This window comes from Vicugna pacos, chromosome 11 (assembly GCF_048564905.1).
Source record: "Vicugna pacos chromosome 11, VicPac4, whole genome shotgun sequence".
NCBI lineage: Eukaryota > Metazoa > Chordata > Mammalia > Artiodactyla > Camelidae > Vicugna > Vicugna pacos.
This window is the reverse complement of record NC_132997.1, coordinates 20,739,770-20,759,375: the sequence shown is the minus strand read 5'-3', so window position 1 is coordinate 20,759,375 and position 19,606 is coordinate 20,739,770. Positions and strand designations below refer to the sequence as shown.

The 19,606-nt window shown below is 42.4% G+C and overlaps 1 pseudogene; it reads left to right on the top strand.

Annotated features, from left to right (window-relative positions):
* Window positions 1-19,606, top strand: part of LOC116277915 (cyclic AMP-dependent transcription factor ATF-5 pseudogene) — a 95,111-nt pseudogene extending 75,505 nt beyond the window's left edge.

The window sequence follows — 19,606 nt, the reverse complement described above, 5'->3', positions numbered from 1 at the left end:
CCTTCTCAGCGGTGGGGCTTAGGCAACCTGGGCCTGATTCCTGTCACTTACTGGCTTTGTGACCACAGCCTCAGTTTCCTCACCCTCAAAATGAAGGCACTGGATTCCAACACTCCAGAGATGCTCCCAGCCCATTTCCATCCTCTCCAGTCAGCTCTTCATGACCCAGGGCCACTTCTGCCCCTGCTTCTAACACCAACCCCCCTTTCTTCTCTTCCTCCTCCACCCTATGCCTTACCTTCTGCTCAGCTCCTTCTGCCCTCATGGACCTCCTGAAACTCCAGAAGAGCATAGAGGTGACCCTCATGGGGTTTTTGTGAACTGTCATTAACTGTTCAAGGAGGAGTCGGATTCCACGTCGAAGGACTTGGAGGTGAACTTGTGACTGTATTTGGATGTATATTGCTGCTCATTTGATAATGGTGCAGCTCTTTGGGGGCCCTTCAAACAGAAGATACCGCTTTTAGAAATATTACCTTTCTTTATCCTCCCATTTTTAGGGAGGAGGTTTCCCTAAATCCTCTCCAAATTCAGAGAAATTAGGAAATCTTGGATCATTTTAGTATTATCCAATTGTGGCTTGTTGTCCAGTGAGCCCTTGTCTGAGGGGACCTCATTATAGGCAGTGCTCTAAAGGTGACAGGGCCGCTCACATGTAAATGATCTAGCTACACATAAATGATCTCGGAACCAACTGTTGGGTTTCACTTGAAAGCCTATGAAGCATCTAATTGAGCAAATAAGGATGTCAGAGAAGGATCCAAAATCCTGGATTTTTGTTATACTGAGGTAAGTTTTATTGGAATGCTAAAGGATTCTTTATATAATAAATTGCTGTTTGGAAAAGTAGGAAACAACAAAAAGTTAAATTTTCAGTTTTCTTTACCTGTGGTTTAAGTTAGAACCATCCCATAGGTTGGAATGTCCAAGTAGTTTGTATTATTTATTGCTAGGGTTCAGATTTGAACTAAAATATTTTTAAAGCACACTGTACAGTGGTAATAGCTTTTCTTTGCAGGATGTTTACTCATCTTGAAAAGCCTTTTACTATTACCTAGGCAGAAAGCAGTAACATCTTGGAATGTTTGTACACTGGTGCTTGAGACCCTGGAAGTAAACTGTTTTCTAATCACTGTTATGTGTGTGGCCCAAGGTTCAGTACCTCTCCACCTTGAGTCTTGGATTTGAAATGATCTCATTCAAAATACTTCCTTCTCTTCTTCAGGTGTAGTTGATATTTTATCAGTGTTAAGTGTTATAAACATAACTGCTTTGTAGGCTGTGACATGATTGCTTATTAGATTGGAAATATCATAAGCCATGTGCCTTTTATTATGTTTAATAATGTGAGACCCAGAATTGCCTCCTATATATTTATTTAATATTTCATGGCAAGACAGTAGGGGTCTGCCATCCCTGTTAAGCAGTAAAGTAATATAAGGAATTGGAAAATAGGAATTAGGACTATTGAAATTGAGAAGAAGGAGGGAATAATGTAGAGGCTTTTCAGTTATTAGAAATCTGGTTTCTTGACTGTGCTAAGCACTGCAGAAAGATAAACGAGTAACAGAGTTTTAGTCATTTAGGAGCTTACATCCAAGGCAGGGGTCACCTGATGCTACAGTTCTAGTTGTAGAATTGGAGCTATTCAGAAAATGTTCCTGAGGAATGTAGTAAGCAGGGCAGGCTTCTGGTTAAGTCTTGCTTCTTCCCTGCTTTGAATGCCATTCTAAAAGAGAATGTTCTTTGTTATGGATCTTTGAAATACAAATTGATCTGCTTCTTTAGAAAAATTAAGATAACTCCCTGGAAGACATGTAGGTCTAGTTCACAAAACAAATTGTGCAGTGGGCAGGAAGCAGCTCTGTGTCCTGAGTTTTGATTGAAATAGATATATATATATAATTTTTTTTTAATGGATGGCAGGTACACAGGTTCTCACATTAGTTTGTCCACAGTTTGGTCATCTGAAGGCTGTTGGAGGAGAAGATGGGAGCAGGGTGAAAATTACATGAGATGGGGACAGCACACTGTGATTCCCCCTTCTGGGAAGGGTGAAACACATGCGAATGTGGTGGGTGGAGATTCCAGTTTCTGAGAATTCAGGCTAATGTTTTATTTCATTTAATCTGCTTGCAAAGCTTTATTTACTGAGCTATCGCTACCAAACATTTCAAATAACCTTTCCATAGTTTTAAATTATGTGCTGTCCTCAGGAAAGAACATACAACCAGCAACCCTTCTCCTTACTTGTTGGCAGAGGGTCTCTGTGCTTCTTAGTGGATTTGTGGAGCGAAAGTGATGGGCTTCTGATGAACTCCCTGACTAGTCCTGCTCTCTGCTTGAGACTGCTAGTCCTTTTGGCCTCTGTTGTTCCTCCTTTCATCAATCATGCTCCAGCCCTCCAGAGGTCTTCTAGAATCTATGCATTCTGTTTTTAGCAATACCTAACACCATGAAAACCAGAGGGAATAAAAGGAAGAAGGGAGTGCACATTAAGTAAAAGAGGATTTTACTGGGCTACTTATAAAGAGGAATGTTAAATGAAAAATTGTCACATGCCAGGCAAAACGTTTAGTTAAATTAAATCTATTCCAGTCCCCAAAGCACTTTGATTTTCTTTAAAAAAAAAAAAAATAGCTGCACAGAAGGCCTTAGTACAGTTCTCAGCGTGGTGTTTAAACTGGATTGGCATTTCAACATCTCTCCTCATCCTCGTCACTTCATTACCAGCAAATCTAAGCCAATGTAACAAATCTAGACTTTGAGACTGCTGGGATTAACCTCTACTGAGGAGGTGGAAAACTTAACTTTGGCTTTTGAATGTTCTGGGTTTGTGCTGCTTTTGGTTAATCTTTAGATTTTACTACCTCTGGGTTTGAGTTTCTGTATTTTAGCCCTTGCTAGGTTCCCACTGAGGAGTACCTTGCTTTCCTGTGCTTTGCATATACCGCATTTCTCACAAATGGAAGATTGGTGGCAAATCCTGTGTGGAGCAAGTCTGTCGGCACCATTTTTCCAACAGCATTATTTTAAAATTAAGGTATGTAGATTTTTTTTTATTTTTTAGACATAATGCTTTACTTTTGCTCTGGAAGGGGTGGGCATTTGGATAATGTTCATTTTGGAAGGAAAGCTCTTTTAGAGACAGTAACTGCCAGGTGTCATTTTGTAAGATGGGACCCAGGAGTCAGCAAGGAGAGGATTTCTCTGTTTGTGGCATTTAGGCCTTGGTGTAAATACCTCTCATAGTGTTTTGTTTGCATCTTTTAGCTTAAGATGTTGTTAGATGGTACTAGTCTAATCCAATCCCTTGTTTTGTGAAAACAGGTTTTTTGTTTATCCGAGGAGGCTTCTTCTCTGTCACTGTGCTCGAGTAGTCATTCTGGGACAGAAATGATGGTTTTCAAATCTGTTACATTTTCAGACTTGCTGGAGGGGTTGTTAAAGAACACCGCTGACACTAGGAGGAGTTGGGTAAGGGCCATAAGCAGTAGGGGGAGAGAGGCTGCCACGGGACAGGACTGCAGACTTTTGCTAAAATTTACTTCTCGCTTGCAGATTATGGCAAAAGAGTAAGACCTGTCACTTTCCAAATTGCTCATATTTGCGTCCTCATCTTGTTTCCAAGCACCCCTCGAACATCTTCTGCTTCTGGTCTGGTCCAGTCATGCTCTGGTGACCAGCCCCAGGCATCTGGCAGCAACTCCAGCCAGCCCAGAACAGCCGGGCCCCTCACCTGGGAACAGTGGCTCCCCTGCAAACCTCTGTTGCTGACACACGGAAGCACATTTCTTCTTTCGTAACTTCCAGTTAGAGTCACCTTGGTGGGTTTGCAATGTGTTCTGAGACAGAATAAACTCAAAGGATTCTGTTAATCTACTCTGATTTATTTAGGATGCAGCAGCGTTCGTTATGTGACTTACGTTACTGGTTAATTAACCAGCCTGGAACATGTTTCCTTTTTACAATTTGAATGCTGAGAGAGTAACAAACACCAAATATTTTACAAGATCCTTGAGTTTGACTCTGAAATACCATATTTTATTTTGCAGCAACTTCCAGTTTTAATGATACTGAAATACTTTCTATTATTAGCAAGTTTTGAATTTTAAATAAATTAAAATGGAAATGAAGAGTTGTTTCTAAAAATAATACTAACTGTGCTTAGGTAATTTTTTTTTTATTCCACGTCATTGTTGGTGAGAAAGGCCTTGACTGGGGAGAAAATGTAAATTTCATGCCAGTCTCTTGTGTAGAGTTAATGAGACTTGTCTGGAACTGTTTATGAGAATGGATGGGAGTGTCTGAGGCTCCTTTCAGTGTCAGGTACTCTTGCAGTCATTTCTTGATGTTCTCCCCTGACTGACTGATGGGCTGTTTTCATCAGCAGGATTTCCAAACCACTGTCTCATTGACTATGAGGGGCCTGCCCTTTGTCTTACCGAGGAAGGCTCCTTTGCGCGTTCTGAGTTCTCCAGAGAGGGTTTGGCTGAGGGCTGCTCTTGTTAGGCTGGTGCCTTCTACCAGTGGGGGTTGAGGAGATTTGATGTCTAATGGGAATAATCATACTGCCTCCCAGCTCTTTTTTAGTGGGGTCTTCTTGGGGTGACTTTCTGGCTTGGAGTAAATTTCCCCCCAAATCTTGTACATTCAGTCTAATATAAGGATGAAAATGTATTCGAAAGCTAAAAAGTTTGTTTTTTTCTTCCCCTGAACTTTGGGATTCTGTGACCATTGTTTGCTTCTGCTAGTGAGGATTGTGGAGGGTTTAACACGTTCATTTTTCACTGGGATTTTAGCTAACTCAGTGCAAAATGAAAAGGAAGGCAGAGAGCTTTGTTTTACTCCTGACGTCACTTGGCTTACCCAGATTCAGCTGAGTCAAGGCGTGGCAATGTAGGTAGAGGCCCTTTCTCCAGGTGCACCTGACCTTCCTGAGAAGTATAGTTCAGGGAGTCATAAGCAGAGCCTGTCTTAGGAGCACACTGATGGTTTGGAGAGGAAGGGTGGGAGTTTTAGCTCTCCCTTAATCCTCCACTCCTGGTTTCCCTAGGATTAAATTAACATTTATGTAAATGTAGGCTTCTGTTTACCTGAACCCCTGGCCTTTTGCCAATTGAATTTAGTTTGTGAGATTCTGGACCTTCTGCGCCTTGGGAGATGTGGGCATATGCAACATAATACAGTATTCTGTACTCTGCATTATGTAGTTTGAAAAGCACTGTCCTAACCTGAAAAAGTTTGTCCATTTGTTCTCTTTGGTATGGAAGAGCCTATGGTTTGCTTGGAGGTCAGCCTACGTACCAGAGGCAGAGACTGGGAGTTCAAAATCTGTAGATACTGACAGGCGTATGCAACATAGATAAACAAGGTTACACTGTACAACACAGGGAAATATATGTAAGATCTTGTGGTAGCTCACAGCAAAAGAAAAATGTGGTAATGAATATATGTATGTTCATGTATAACTGAAAAATTGTGCTCTACACTGGAATTTGATGCAACATTGTAAAGCTGTTATTATTCAATAAAAAATTTTTAAAAAAAAGAGAGAGACCCATTTCCACTGCCAAAGCCCTGGCTGTGATTTTCAAAGACAGGGAAGGGATGCCGTGAATGCCAGCTACAGCACTTTAATTGGATGGGTTTCATAATTAAAGTCTCCTTAAGCAAAGACTTCTGTTTAATTTGCCTTTCCAGACTTTTTGGTAGAAATTGCAGAGGCACGGGGAAGACCAGCGCATCGTCATTGGCAGTCAGTGAGCACAGACAAGGAAGTGCCGGCATCTTTGTTTAAAGGCGGCTGTTTTCCTCAAGCCCTTAAAGGAGATTTGGTTTTTGTCTAGTGAGTTGTGCTATAGGTGCAGAAGGACTGCCTTTGGGACCATCCTACTAATTATTAAGGTTATTACAAGTTCCTCCCTCCACTCTTGAGTCTCTTTTAATAAAAATGATGTTATTTTATGAAGGTACCCAGCCTTGAAGAGGAGATGAAACTTGAATAAATATTTTTTAATTTGTATTTGCAGGGGAAGATTAAAACCATTCATATAAGTAACTGTTTGGCTCATCTGGAGTTTTCCATCTTTTTTGTGTTCCTGCATCCTGTGGATAATGGACCATTCACTCCTGTTGATGCCTGGGGACCTTGTCACTCTGGCCTGCTCTCACTCTCTTTTTCTTCTTCATTCTCAGCCTTCCCCAGGCAGAGGAGGTCAGGCAGGTACACGTGCATTTGGGAAGGAGGTGGTGGAAAAAATATGGAATAATGAGCCCTTCTGACTTTGGATTCAGCACTTTAGCATTGGTGCAGTAGGTGAGGTTATTCTTGGAGCCCCAGTTTGAAGTTTGCTGTGCAGAAACCCAGCTGTGCCGCTGGCTGCCAACACTCCTGGTACAAATACTGTCATTTGCTCTTGAGGCAATCTGCTATTTCAGTCCTAGATGCAGTTTTGTCATCTGCTGGGCAAAATAGTAGAGAAAAATATCTTAAGTGGTGGCATAATCTTCAGTTTAAAAACTCTTTAGCAATGTTTCCAGTAGAGGATTTGTTCAGCGTGTCTTCTTTTCTCCTTTCCTTGGCTTGTAAACATAATCTAAATTCATTTTTTCTCACTTGCCTGAGCCACGGTTTCCTTGTGCTGACTCTGCACCCACACAAAGGAAAGATGGAGACTTGAGAAATATTTCTTTAAAATCACACTCTGTGAAGGCTTGGCATACCATGTTTGGTCTCCTGATAAGAAACTAACTCACCCAGAAGTTATTTGGTTAAAAAACACACTACTACACCACGCTTTCCCAGCCTGTAGTCTTCCCTGTCTGGACGGTGAGTCATTCCGCCTTGCGAGGAGCAGGGAAGAAGGCCCCTCTATTGCCTGCAGAGTGGGGGCTCCCTGAGGGTTTGGGAGATTCCAGAGACCCTGGGGGTGGAGCCGTGCTCCGTTGTCTCAGGATTCATCACTAGGACTTTCCTAGAGAGGGACGCCTGTCCTCAGGGAAGTACTACATTTCTTTCTGTTTTCGTGGCTTTCTCATTTTCCCCTCAGCCTGATAGTTAGTAAGAAACCCATTTTCCAGTATGACTCCATGCACATGTGCACACACAAGGTGTGACAGTTTTACAAAATAGACAAGTTTCCTATTTCATTAATTAAAAAAAAAAGCTGGCCTCATTGATTGATTTCACAACTTTATGGATTATAATTGAGTTTTTAGCCTGAGAGCTTTCCCACTTTTATTCTTTAAAGACCTTCACATCACAACAGCCTTGAATTTAGGGGAGAAGCGGATGCAGCATATGTGGAAGACTGGCCTTTGGCCGTGGGATGGGGAGGAGGGTTCACAGATCACTTGGGCACACCCTGAAAGGAGCCCCTTTTTGGAATGGCCTCATCTCAAACATGGAACTTGTTAAAGGTGTGCACTAAACACCTCCAAAAGATGTTTTATGTGGTGTGAACCTTGATGTGACGGACCAGCCAGGATAGTTTCGCACTTACCTAGGCACCTCTGTCGTACAGATTTTGCCTTCAGCCCTTGGAAACTGCTGCCTGCTGGGGTCTGTTTTGCCAGATGGGATTTCACGCTCCTTTTGTTCTGCATTAACCTGAGTCAGGCTCACTTGACCTCCTCTCAGCTCTGCTGTGTGCAGAGCCTTTGATCCCATGAAAGTACATTCCACTGTTAATTTCCTCAAGCAAGTGTGAAGTCCATCTCCATCCTGCATCAGAAGGCTTGTCAGAAATGAAAAGGAATTTGAGGTGACATCAGTGTTTGACAAGGTATGATTACCCTTTCTCTGCCAAAGCAGGAGCCATGGAAGTGGGTGCAGTCAGGCTGCAGCAGGGCTCCCCCCACCTGAGTCCCTGGCTGGCTTTTTGGTATCTGGGGCAGTGACCTTGTAAAGCCTGCATTGTGAAGTTGGCTGCGTGTGTGTCCAAAGGAAATACTACATATTAAATAGGAAAGCAGGGGTGGAAAGTTCCAGGAAATTGAAAGGTGAGGTTGACACGTCCTTATTCACTAACGATGCTTCTGTTTTTCTTTCTGAAAAACAATGATGATTTAAAGTTTGATCTTAGAACAAACTGGCTCTTATCCATAACTTTATAAACATCCTTTCTTAACTACTTATTAAATAAAATCATACTAATAAGTTGCCTTTTATTATTTGGTGTTAATGACCCCAAAGCACCCTAACACAGCGTTTCTCAAACTTGCCTGTCAGACGAGGTACTTGTTAAGAATATTCTGGGACTTTGCCCTCATGTTGAACCAGAATCTGTATGGAATAACACAGGTGAGTGATTTTCTTAGAATCTGAGAACAGAAAGAAATGTGGGGCATGGAGCTAGTCCCGGTGTTCCCAAGCCTGGTGACTCTCACTTTTATGACCTAATACAGGGAGTCTGGGCCCCACTCCTTACCTGTTTGATCCCAACCTCTGTGCCAGGGGCTTTAGGGCTTTAGTTTTCAACAGGCTGGTCATTAGTCTGGAGTGGTAACCCACTCATCTTTTCAGATTCCTTCAGGAAAGGAAACTTGACTCAACGTGCTTGGTTATTGGGCTAGAAAATAGCAGCACAAGAAATCCTCTTCTGACAGATGTTGATCGACTCAAATAATATTCACATTTCAGGTCCTTAGCATAGGGAGATTCAAGATGAGGGAGCAGGGCCCCTGCCCTTGAGGCACATGTACGGTTACTAAGCCTTTCTCAAAGGATGAGTTTGGGGGTGGCATGTGCCCTGCTACCCCAGCTCTCAGGTGGGCGTGTGCCTGGGTGGGGTCAGAAAGCATAGGGCACCTACTCTCCTCACCTGTTGGCTGCTGTCACCCTCCATTTGTTTTTCTCTTAACAACTTGATGAAATATCCCCAACATCTAGAAAAGCACAGAGGCGAATATAATGAGTAACCACGTGCCTCCACGTGGTTTTAACAAATATCCCCCATCTTGCTTGAAACCTTCCTGCCTCCCCAGAGTCACTGATCCAGAGGTGGGGTGTTGGGGGCTCCTTTTCTTAGAGAAGCCTGCCCCCTGATTGGCTTACTGTGTGGGTCCATAAATCCTATATAGTCACATCCCCTTTACATTTATATAAATGGTGTCAATGGGTATCGTTCAGCAACTTTTTTTTAAGTCAGCATTATGTTTTTGAAATTTGTCCATTGTTACCATGTGACCTGACATGGCCCCATACTTATGAGTAAAATCAGGAAATGGAAGTCAGACAGCTTGAAAACCTTCTTACTGGAAAACATGCAAGAAGATGTGGGTGACAGTTTCTGTTGAAATTTTAGTATAGAACATTGTCATTTATGGGAAAATATTTGATGTGAATTAGGCACTATTTTGAATAGCCCATTGTCAACTTAATGAGAATTAGTTGCATGTTGTATGAAAAGTTCATTGTTTTTATTTACTATGGGTGTAGTTATTGCAGTTTGGTTCCAGACAAGTGAAAGTTAAGATTTGTGGCATAAAATAGGAAGCAGAGGGAGGCTAATTAAAGTTCTGTTGATGATAAAAGGATGACTGATCAAGGAGCAGCTGGCTTCCCAATTTAAACACAATTTGTCCTATTACACGAGGACAGCCCTCCGCAAGTTCTCATGATTGTCTTTCAAAGGTGAAGGAGTGTGTTTCAGCAACAAGCGTGAAGGCTGTTACACTCTATTTTTGTTCACTTTTTTGCCTTGAAGCATTATGTCTCCTGGGTTTACCCAAGGTAAAGGAGGGGGGTCACAAAACCCGGCTAAGGTTTTCAATGGTGCTCCGTCCACTCCACCCACTTACTACACCCTGGAAAAGCCCAGCTCCCTTTCTGCTTTCTCCAGGGAAGTGCCCAAGCATTTGATTGTATTTTGTATCTTTTTCTTATTTTTCCCAACACCCTCGCCTGATGGACTTTAAAATGTTGGTGCCCGGGACATAACCCAGCAAGGCCCCTGTCTTGCCTAACTAGAGCACCCTATGTGTGTGTGTGTGTGTCTGTGTGTGTGTGTGTCTGTGTGTAGGTGACGGCTGAGTCCTGCTCTGGTCCTTGAGCTTCTGGCTAAACTTATTTTGCTTGATTGTGCCCTGGATGACTTTCACCTTCAAGTAACAGCATCTCTTGTTGCTACTGCTAATAATGGTTGGATAAACATTAAGACCCAGTGCCCTGGATGTGCTTTGTCTAAAAAACATACCACAACTGGGTTCTCTTCAAATTGGCGCTGGGTGGGAACATGAGGTCACATGGCATTTGACTTGCCTGGAGTCAGAGGCTAGATGTGGGCTTGACATTTTGTATTTACAAGTGCTTTGTGTGTTTATCTCATCTTAATTCTTATAAAGCCCCTTTGAAGTGATGATGACTATCCGCATTTTGCAGAGGAGGCAATTAAAGCATGGAGAGTTTGTGATGCAGCCAAGGTCACATGTTCACTAGGTGCCAGCAGTGGGTTAGAATCCAGGTTTGTCTGACAACAGGCTCATGTTCCTCAGCCACTATGTTCTACTGCTTTTGTGTCAAACTACCATCAAATGATTGTTTTTTTCCACTTCCTGCTTAAGAAAAAGAGCTATTGTCTCCTGGAAAAACAAAAATCTAAGGATATAGCTTGTGACTTCATCTTATTTGATTATGTAGGTATTTATATGTGTGTCTGTGTGTGTGTGTGTGTGTGTCATACACACACTTGGGAGGAAATCAATGTTTTGAATGAATGCATGAAAAAGGAGTAAGTATAGGTCTCCCCCCGCCAAGGAAGCAGCTTCATTCTGATTTTAAAAGTTGTACACGCTCTTTCTTTTAACAACAGCAAACAAGACAACATGCAGCTAGAAAATAAAAACCCCCAGTGCCTTCACCATCAAGAGACATCATTATGTTCATTGAGACTGTTTTGTAAAAGAAATAACTGACCATATAGATCTCACGTAACTGGTAATAAAGGTCACTATTTATTTTAGCTACAAATAGAATGAACCAGAGGTTTTGGGGGCGTCATAATTGAGATTCATTGTCAAATGTTGTATATAAATAAACTATCCAGTCCTCGATGCTATTTTTGCCCAGTCTGGTTCTGCACTAGTTCTGCTGCACAATGTGCTGATGTGGAGAGCCTGAGTGCAGGTTCCTGTCCTCCAGTCTCTGTTTCCAGCACAGTTGACACAGTGTGTGCTGTCACGGCCAGGGCTGGAGTGTTTTCCTGACCAGTGTCTCAGGAATCATAGTCATTTTTTTCATTCTGCTGTTTTCTGAGCAAATCAACCTACCACACTCTCCTCCTATCTTCTCCTCCTCTTCTCTCCCTCCTGTCCATTGCTTGCCTGTCTTCCTCTCACAGAAGCATTTAGGAGGTGGAAGAGATCTGAGAATGAAATTTGAGTGGGCCCCTTCTTCCCTGGTAACTCTGCTGTGTGTATTTTTGAAGATACTGATGTGGGCTGTTGCTGTGAGATGTCGGGAGAGGGGCCTGTGCAGGCCCTACTTCATCCTGAGTAACCCGGCCTGGCTTGGAGAGCCTGCATCTCCTTCGTCCTTCAGAGAAGAAGAGGGCACGGTCACGGGTCACAGAGCACCTGGGCTTCCCAAGGTACCAGGGACAGCTGTGGTCTTCGCTAGGAAGCTTGGGCAGCCTGCAGCTCTCAGGTAGCGTGCCCTTCTACCCTGGGCACCATCATAGAATCTCACACGTGTACTCTATGCTTTTTGAAGCAGTTGTATCCATTACAATTCCTCTATGAGGCAGTTAGGACAAGCGTTATTTTCCCCACTTTACAGATGAGAAAGCTGAGATACACAGCATATAAAATTTGCCCTAAGTCACACACACAGACATAGAGCCAGACCTAGGTCTTCGACCTCTTGACCACCGTCTTGCCGTCAGACCGGCATTTCCCACAGTGTGTGCTACTAAACGTTGGTTTCACAGTCTGGTCTGTCAACAAGTGTCAGAGACGTGAGGGTTCATGTTATCACACCCACAAAGCAAAACACAACATTTGAATTAATGAAGGGTGCTGTGTTTTGCTTTGCTTTACTTTGTATATTAACATGAAGTTAAGTGTAGTAAAGGCTCAAAAAATTACAAAGTTGGAAATCCTGTCAGTGGGGCCAGAGGTCCCAAGTGTACTTCCTCAGTGAGCTTTCAGCCCAGGAGGAGCCATTATTCTGGAGGATATGTTGGAGATGCTTTCCTAGGCCCAGATGTGCTGTCTTGTCCTGGGTTTACTTTGGAGGTGCTCCAGGAGACTTCAGTGTTTAGGGGAAAATTGTATCTTTGGAGACCTGCAGGATGAGTGCACATAGACAGTGGCTGGAGATGCTTCAGGAATGGAGACTACCCTGGGAGTCAGGTGGGAGGCTGGACCTTGGGAATCCTGTCATCATGTTATTGTCAGCAGTTCAGCAGGAACTCTGTGGAGTAGGATTTTAACCAGAAGACAGGAAGGTTCTCCATCAACAGGATCAGCATTTGAGGACCGGTTGTCAGAGCTGTTAGGTCAAGATTCATGAGCTGTAGTGTGAGTGACAGCTGCACTGTATGGCAAGGATGGACGTAAGACATTTGGACCAAGAAGAGCATGCTGCTGCATCTTGGCTGGTGTTGAACCAGGCACTTTCCCCGAGTGAGGCTGTGCGTATTGACCACCTCTGCCCCTGCTCTTCTTTACTATTTAATATTCAACTTTGCTGCTTTTGTTACACTTACCATGGGGAGGGGGTGTTTGGTGAAGGTGCGAGTGGCAGCTTCTACCTCCATTTCATTTGTCAGCCCTCCTACTTCCTTTAGGAGAAGCAGAACTTGGTAACAAAACTCTTACTTTGAAGTAAGTTGTTCCAACCAGGCAGAAATGATTTATTATTTTGCATGGAAATCTCAGACAAAGGAAGCAAGTCCAACTTCTCAGTTCTGAAGAACTGGCCATTACAGTTGATGCTTTGTCTTTTGTCTTGTCTTGTCTTAAATTGCCTTGCCTTGCTGGGTCGTATGGTAAGTCTATTTGAGTCTTTTGAGGAATCTCCATACTGGTTTCCACAGTGGTTGCACCAGACTGCATTCCCATCAACAGTGTAGGAGGTTTTGAAAGTTTGTACCTTTTGACTCCCTTAAGCCATTTCACTCACACCCCTAACCCTCTGCTTCTGGCAACCGCCACTCTGTATTTATAAGCTTGTTTTTTCTTCTTTTCAAAATTTTAGATTATACATTAAAGTAAGATCATATGATTTTTTTCTCTATCTGAATAATTTTTCTTAGGATAATTTCCTTAAGGTCCATTCATGTTGTTGCAAATGGCAAGATTTCATTCTTTTTCATGGCTTAATTATATATATACACACACACACACATGCAAACACACATGCGTGCACACACACGCACACACACATGCGTGCACACACACATACACTTTATATATTACACATACATACATACACATACATACACAATTAGATACACATTATATATATATATATATATGCACACATACGCATATTTACATGTATATTTACACATACCTACATATCTCCCATTCTTTATTCCTTCCTCTGTGGATGGGCATTTAGGAGGTTTCCACATCTGGGCTGTTTTGAATTCTGCTGCTGTGAGCATGGGCTGCAGATACCTCTTCCAGATCCTGATTTTAATTCTTTGGAAAATGTACCCACAAGTAGGATTGCTGGGTCATATGGTGATTTTATTTTTAATTTTTTAAGGAATCCCCATTCTGTTTTTTATAGTAGCTTTATCAATATACATCCCCACCAACAGCGCATAGTGTTCCCTTTTTTCCACATCGTTGCCAATACCAGTTCCTGTCTTTTTGATAAAAGCCACTCTGACGGGTGTGAGTGGCATCTCACTGTGGTTATGATTTGCATTTCCCTGATGGTTAGTGCTGTTGAGCATCTTCTCATGTACATGTTGTTTACTTGTACATATTCTTCGGCAAAATGTCTGTTCAGATCCTCTGCCCATTTTAAATTCAATTTTGGGGGGTTTTGATGTTGTTTTTATTGGGCTGTAGGAGTTCTTCATATATTTTGGATGTTAATGCCTTATCAGACACATGATTTGCAATTATTTTCTCTCATTCTGTAGGTTGCTTTTCCATACTGTTTTGATTAGTAGAGCTTTATAGTATATTTGAAATCAAGTCTCATAATCCTCCAGCTTTGTTCTTCTTTGTCAAGTCTGCTTTGGTTATTTGAGGTCTTTCATAGCTCCACACAAAGTTTAGAATTGTTTGTTCTATTTCTGTGAAAAATGCCATTGGGATTTTGATCAAGTTTGAATTGAATATGTAGATTGCTTTCAGTACTATGGACATTTTAATAATAGTAGTTTTCTAATCCATGGACACAAAATATATTTTCATTTACTTGTGTCTTCTTTAGTTTCTTTCATCAATGTCTTATTGTTTTAAATATAAAGGGTCTTTTACATCCTTGGATAATTTTAGTCTAGGTATTTTATCCTTTTTGATAAAATTGTAAATGGGATTGTTTTCTTAATTTCCCTCAATTTGAGTTTTTCATTAGCCTATAGTAATGCAGCAGATTTCCATATATTGATTTTGTATCTTGCAACTTCAGTGAATCCATTTATTGATTTTATTTAACAGGAAGACATAAAATTCTAAATTTACCTAAAAATATACTGAGCAACAGCTCTCAAAGTTAAAATTAAATCTAAAATCATAAATGGAGATTTAAAGAACTCTCTCAGTAACTGACAGAACAAAAATATCAGTAATGCTATAGAATATTTAAACCATACATTTAAACATTTACACATAGAACACTGCATCCAAAAGTCATAGAGTAGTTTTATCCTCTAGTGCACATGGAACATCTACCAAAGTTGATCACATGCTAACCTTAAAAAAGTCTTATCGTAGTCTTAATAATAGACTTGACAAGAATATTACCAGAAAAAGGAAAACTATGGAATAATGCACCTGATAAATATAGAAACATAAAGCCTCAAACAAAATATTGGCATATCAAATAAGGCATATTTTAAATATTAATACAGTTAGCTTGGTCCAAGGAGTAAAAAGGTGGATTTAAGATTCAAAGTCAATCAATATAATTTACCATATTAAGAAAGAAGAGCAGAAAACTACATAATTATAGCAAATGTAGGGGAAGAATCTCATAAAATTTAGCACCTTTTCATTAATAAAAAAGCCCTAAAGCTAACTTCCTACGCTGCTGGTGGGAATGCAGCCACTGTGGAAAACAGTATGGAGATTCCTCAAAAGACTAGGAATAGACTTACCATATGGCCCAGGAATCCCACTCCTGGGCATATATCCAGAAGGAACCCTACTTCAAAAAGACATCTGTACCCCAAAGTTCACAGCAGCACTATTTACAATAGCCGAGACATGGAAACAGACTAAATACCTATCAGCAGATGACTGGATAAAGAAGATGTGGTATATTTCTACAATGGAATATAATTCAGCCATAAAAACAACAACATAACGCCATTTGCAGCAACATGGATGTTCCTAGAGAACGTCATTCTAAGTAAAGTAAGCCAGAAAAAGAAAGAAAAATACCATATGAGATCGCTTATATGTGGAATCTAAAAAAAAAAAGAAGAAGAAAAAAGAAAGAAAAAGACAAATGAACATAAATACAAAACAGAAACAGATTCATAGACATAGAATACAAACTTGTTGTGGTTACCGGGGGCATGGGGGTAGGAAGGGACAGACTGGTAGTGCAAAATTTGTAGATACTGACAGGCATATGTAGAATAGATAAACAAGATTATACTGTATAGCACAGGGAAATATATACAAGATCTTGTGGTAGCTCACAGTGAAAAAGAATGTGACAGTGAATATATGTATGTTCATGTTTAACTGAAAAATTGTGCTCTGCACTGGAAATCAACACAACAGTGTAAACTGACTATAACTCAATAAAAATTTTTTTTTAAAGAAACACGTAGTAAAATATGGACAAAAGTGAATTTCCTTAATCTGAACTATAGTAACAGCAATAACAAAAAAAACTCAAGGAATCATCATATCTGATGATGAGATACTGATGTCTTCCTCCTGAGATTAGGACTGAGACAAGTACCACGTCTATTTAATTTATAATGGTCTTCCTCACTGTAATAAATCAAGGTCTTACTCACTGTAATAAGACTAGAGATAAATAAACCTCTTAACCCCACAGATGATATTATTGTTTATAAAGAAAACCCAAGAGTGAATTTACCAAAGTTGCCAGATACATAACATACAGAAACCAATTGTATTTCTATACGTAGCAACAAAACAATTTCAAATAATACTAGTCATAGTCTCATCAAAATACAACAAATAGCTAGGGATAAATCTGTAAAAGACACATGAAACCTCTACAGAGAACACTACAGCACATTGTTGAAATAAAAGACTATCTCAATTAGTGTGGCAGAGCATAGTATAATCACATATTAAAAAAACTCAATATTGTAAAGATGTCAGTTCTTTTTAAATTGATCTACAGATTCAATGCAGTTGCAATAAAAATTACAGCAGGTATTTTTTATGGAAATTAATAAGCTGATTCTAAAACTTGTCTAGAAGTTTAAGTACCAAGAATGGCCAAGATAATCTTGACAAATTACCATGAAGTTAGAGAATATACACGAGCTAAGACAGAATTAAAAGACTGGGCAGTTTGTGCAAGAACAGAGAAATAGCCCAATGGAAAATCATATCATTTTAGTTTGCTCCAGCTTCAGAAAGCCAAGTTTGATTTGTGATAGAAAAGTAACTCTGGGAGGAATTCAATGGCTAAGTCCATCCTCTTGGCTTTATACTCTGCTCAGCAATCTTGGGTAAGCTGGTAAGACTGTGGCTTGTCTTCTGTAAGCTCATGGCTTGTATATGAAAACAAAGCTAAAAGACTGAGCATCTGAATGCATTCAGTCACTTTTGGTAGAAGCAGTGGATGGAGAGAAATACATGTGTCATTTTCTATTACTTTTTTATGTTGAAATAATTGAAACCTTTCAGTAAAGTTGAAAGTATTGTACAAAGAAGTATATAGAGTTCATCTCAGTTCCCCAATTGTGAACATATTATCACTTTTTATTTTAATATTCTCTCCAGTTTTCCCCTAAATTATATAGCAAACATGCTGTTTCCTTACTTATAAATATTTTAGTGTGTATTTATTTCCTAAAACCAAGGACACTTTGTAATGGATTCAACTGTGTTTCCCCCAAGTCCTTATGTTGAATCCCTAACCCTCAGCGTGACTGCACTTGATAACACAGCCATTAAGAAGGCGATTAAGATTAAAGGAGGTCATAAAAGTGGGACCCGAATCCAAAAGGACTGACACCTTTTAAGAGGAGGAAGAGAGAGAGGGAGCTTCCATGCTCACTGAGGAAAGGCCTTGTTGGGGGCACAATAAGAAGGTGAATGTCTGCAAAATAGGAAGAGAAGTGTAACGAGAAATCACCCTTGCTGGCAACTTAATCTTGCACTTCTGGCCTCTAGAACAGTGAGAAATTAAATTTCTGTTGTTTATATCTGTCCCCAGTCCCCAGGGCTGCCTCGTTCCCCAGCCTCAGATGAAGGTCTCTCCTCCTGCTACCACGACACCACCTCCGCCTCACAGCCCCGGCCATGGCTCTGCGGCTGCGGCCCCTCTGCGCCCCAGGCCAGTCTCCACGCTTGCGTGCCTGTGCTCGCCAATCCTGCCTTCTTTCTTCACCTGAGACCGCCGCTGCCTCTCCTTTCTGCAGCCATGGAGTCCTCCACTTTTGCCTTGGTGCCTGTTTTCGCCCAGCTGAGCAGCTTCCAGAATCTCCTCCCAGCTGTTGGCGCAGCCTGCTTCATTGCCATCCATGACCAGCACCCACACCACAGCCATGTTACTCCTGGCGACCCTGGGGCTGGACCTGCACAGGACCCTGGTCCCAGCTAGCGGGCTGGGCTGGCTCATAGACTATGGGAACCCCCCCGGCCCCTGCCCCACTGGGCCCCTATGAGGTCCTTGGGGGAGCACTGGAGGGCGGGCTTCCGGGTGGGGGAGATTCCCTGGTAGATGATGGCTTCTCTGACTGGATGATCGAGCTGGCCTACTTCACAGCCCTTCTCCCTTTGGAGCCCCCTTGCCCTCAGGTGCCCTCCCCACATCTTCCCAGATCTGGAAGCTACGCTTCCCTCCTATAAAGGAACTTGAGCAGATGGAAGACTTCTTCCTTGATGCTTCCTCCTCCCACCATCATCCCCAAGTCCGAAACCGCTGCTGCCACCGCCACCAGCACCAGCACCTTTCCTCCCCCGCCCCTCCCCCTTCTCATCTTTGACCTCCCCCAGCCCCCTGCCCTGGCTACCCTTGACTTGCTAGCCATCTACTGTTGCAGGGAGGGTGGGCCAGGGGACTCTGGGTTGGCAACCCGGCCCCCATCCCAGCAACCCCTTTGTCCACGTCCACCCTCTCGCCCAGCCCCCTACCCCAATCCTGTCACCACCCACTGGGACCACGAGCAAAAGGAGAGAGACCAGAACACATCAGCGGCTTTGAGGTACCTGCCTAGGAAGCGCCCAGAGGGCGAGGCCCTGGAGGGCGGGTGCCAGGGGCTGCAGGCGCGGAACCGGGAGCTGAGGGAGACGGCTGAGTAGGCGGAGTGGGAAATCCAGTATGTCAAGGGGCTGCTCATGTAAGTGTACAAGGCTTGAAGCAAGGGGACCCGGAACAGCTAGCCAGGCAGGGGCTTTGTGCAGTAGGGGGCGCTGGTCTTCAGTTCTGGCTCCGTTGTCTTTCTGGGGCTGAGGTGGGAGGATCCATCCCGCTGTCATCCCCCTGCATCCAGCTTCCTGTCAAACCCCTCCCTCCCTCCTCCCACCCCCCCTTTCTCTCTCCCCTTTGATCCTTGTCTCCTCTCCTGTCCATTCTGAATTGGCTCCCCTCTCTCCCCAGAATCAAGGCATGTTTGGCCTCAGTCAACATGTACATCCTTATGAACAGCTGAGGAACAGAGCCCTACAGGGAACCTGGGGAGCAGGGGAGAGCTTGGAAACTTAGTCTCCCAAACAGGAAATGAGGCCAGGAAGCTCTGCAGAATGACGATGCATACGAGGACAGGGGAACCATCTGGGGACTAAGCCAAGAAAAGTTTTAAGAATGGTGCCCAAAGAATGTAAGCCAAACAAGCCAGGTGACCTTGGGGAACTACATTTGGGGGATGGAACCAAAAGGTGGCCAAGTTCGCAGAACAGGTGGATATACAGGCAGATGGGGAGGTGGGCGGGGTGGAGAACAGCCTAATTGGTGACTGGGTGTTCATTTTAGCTCTGGGAGGAAGTCAGGGTTTTGTGAAGGTGTTGGAGGAGGGGCCGCATCAACGTGAGGGAGGGGCAGGGACTGACCCTTTCTGGGGAATTGTGAGTGGAAATAAAATGAAGTATTTCCTCTGAAAAAAAAAATTCTATTCTTTAAGGCACTCAATTTGTAATTTTTTGACAGTAAATTATGACAGTACCAGGAGACAAACACACTCCCCTATTACAGCACAACCATTAACATCAAGACATTATTAGTATTCATACAATACCACCACCTAATCCAGGCCCATTCAGA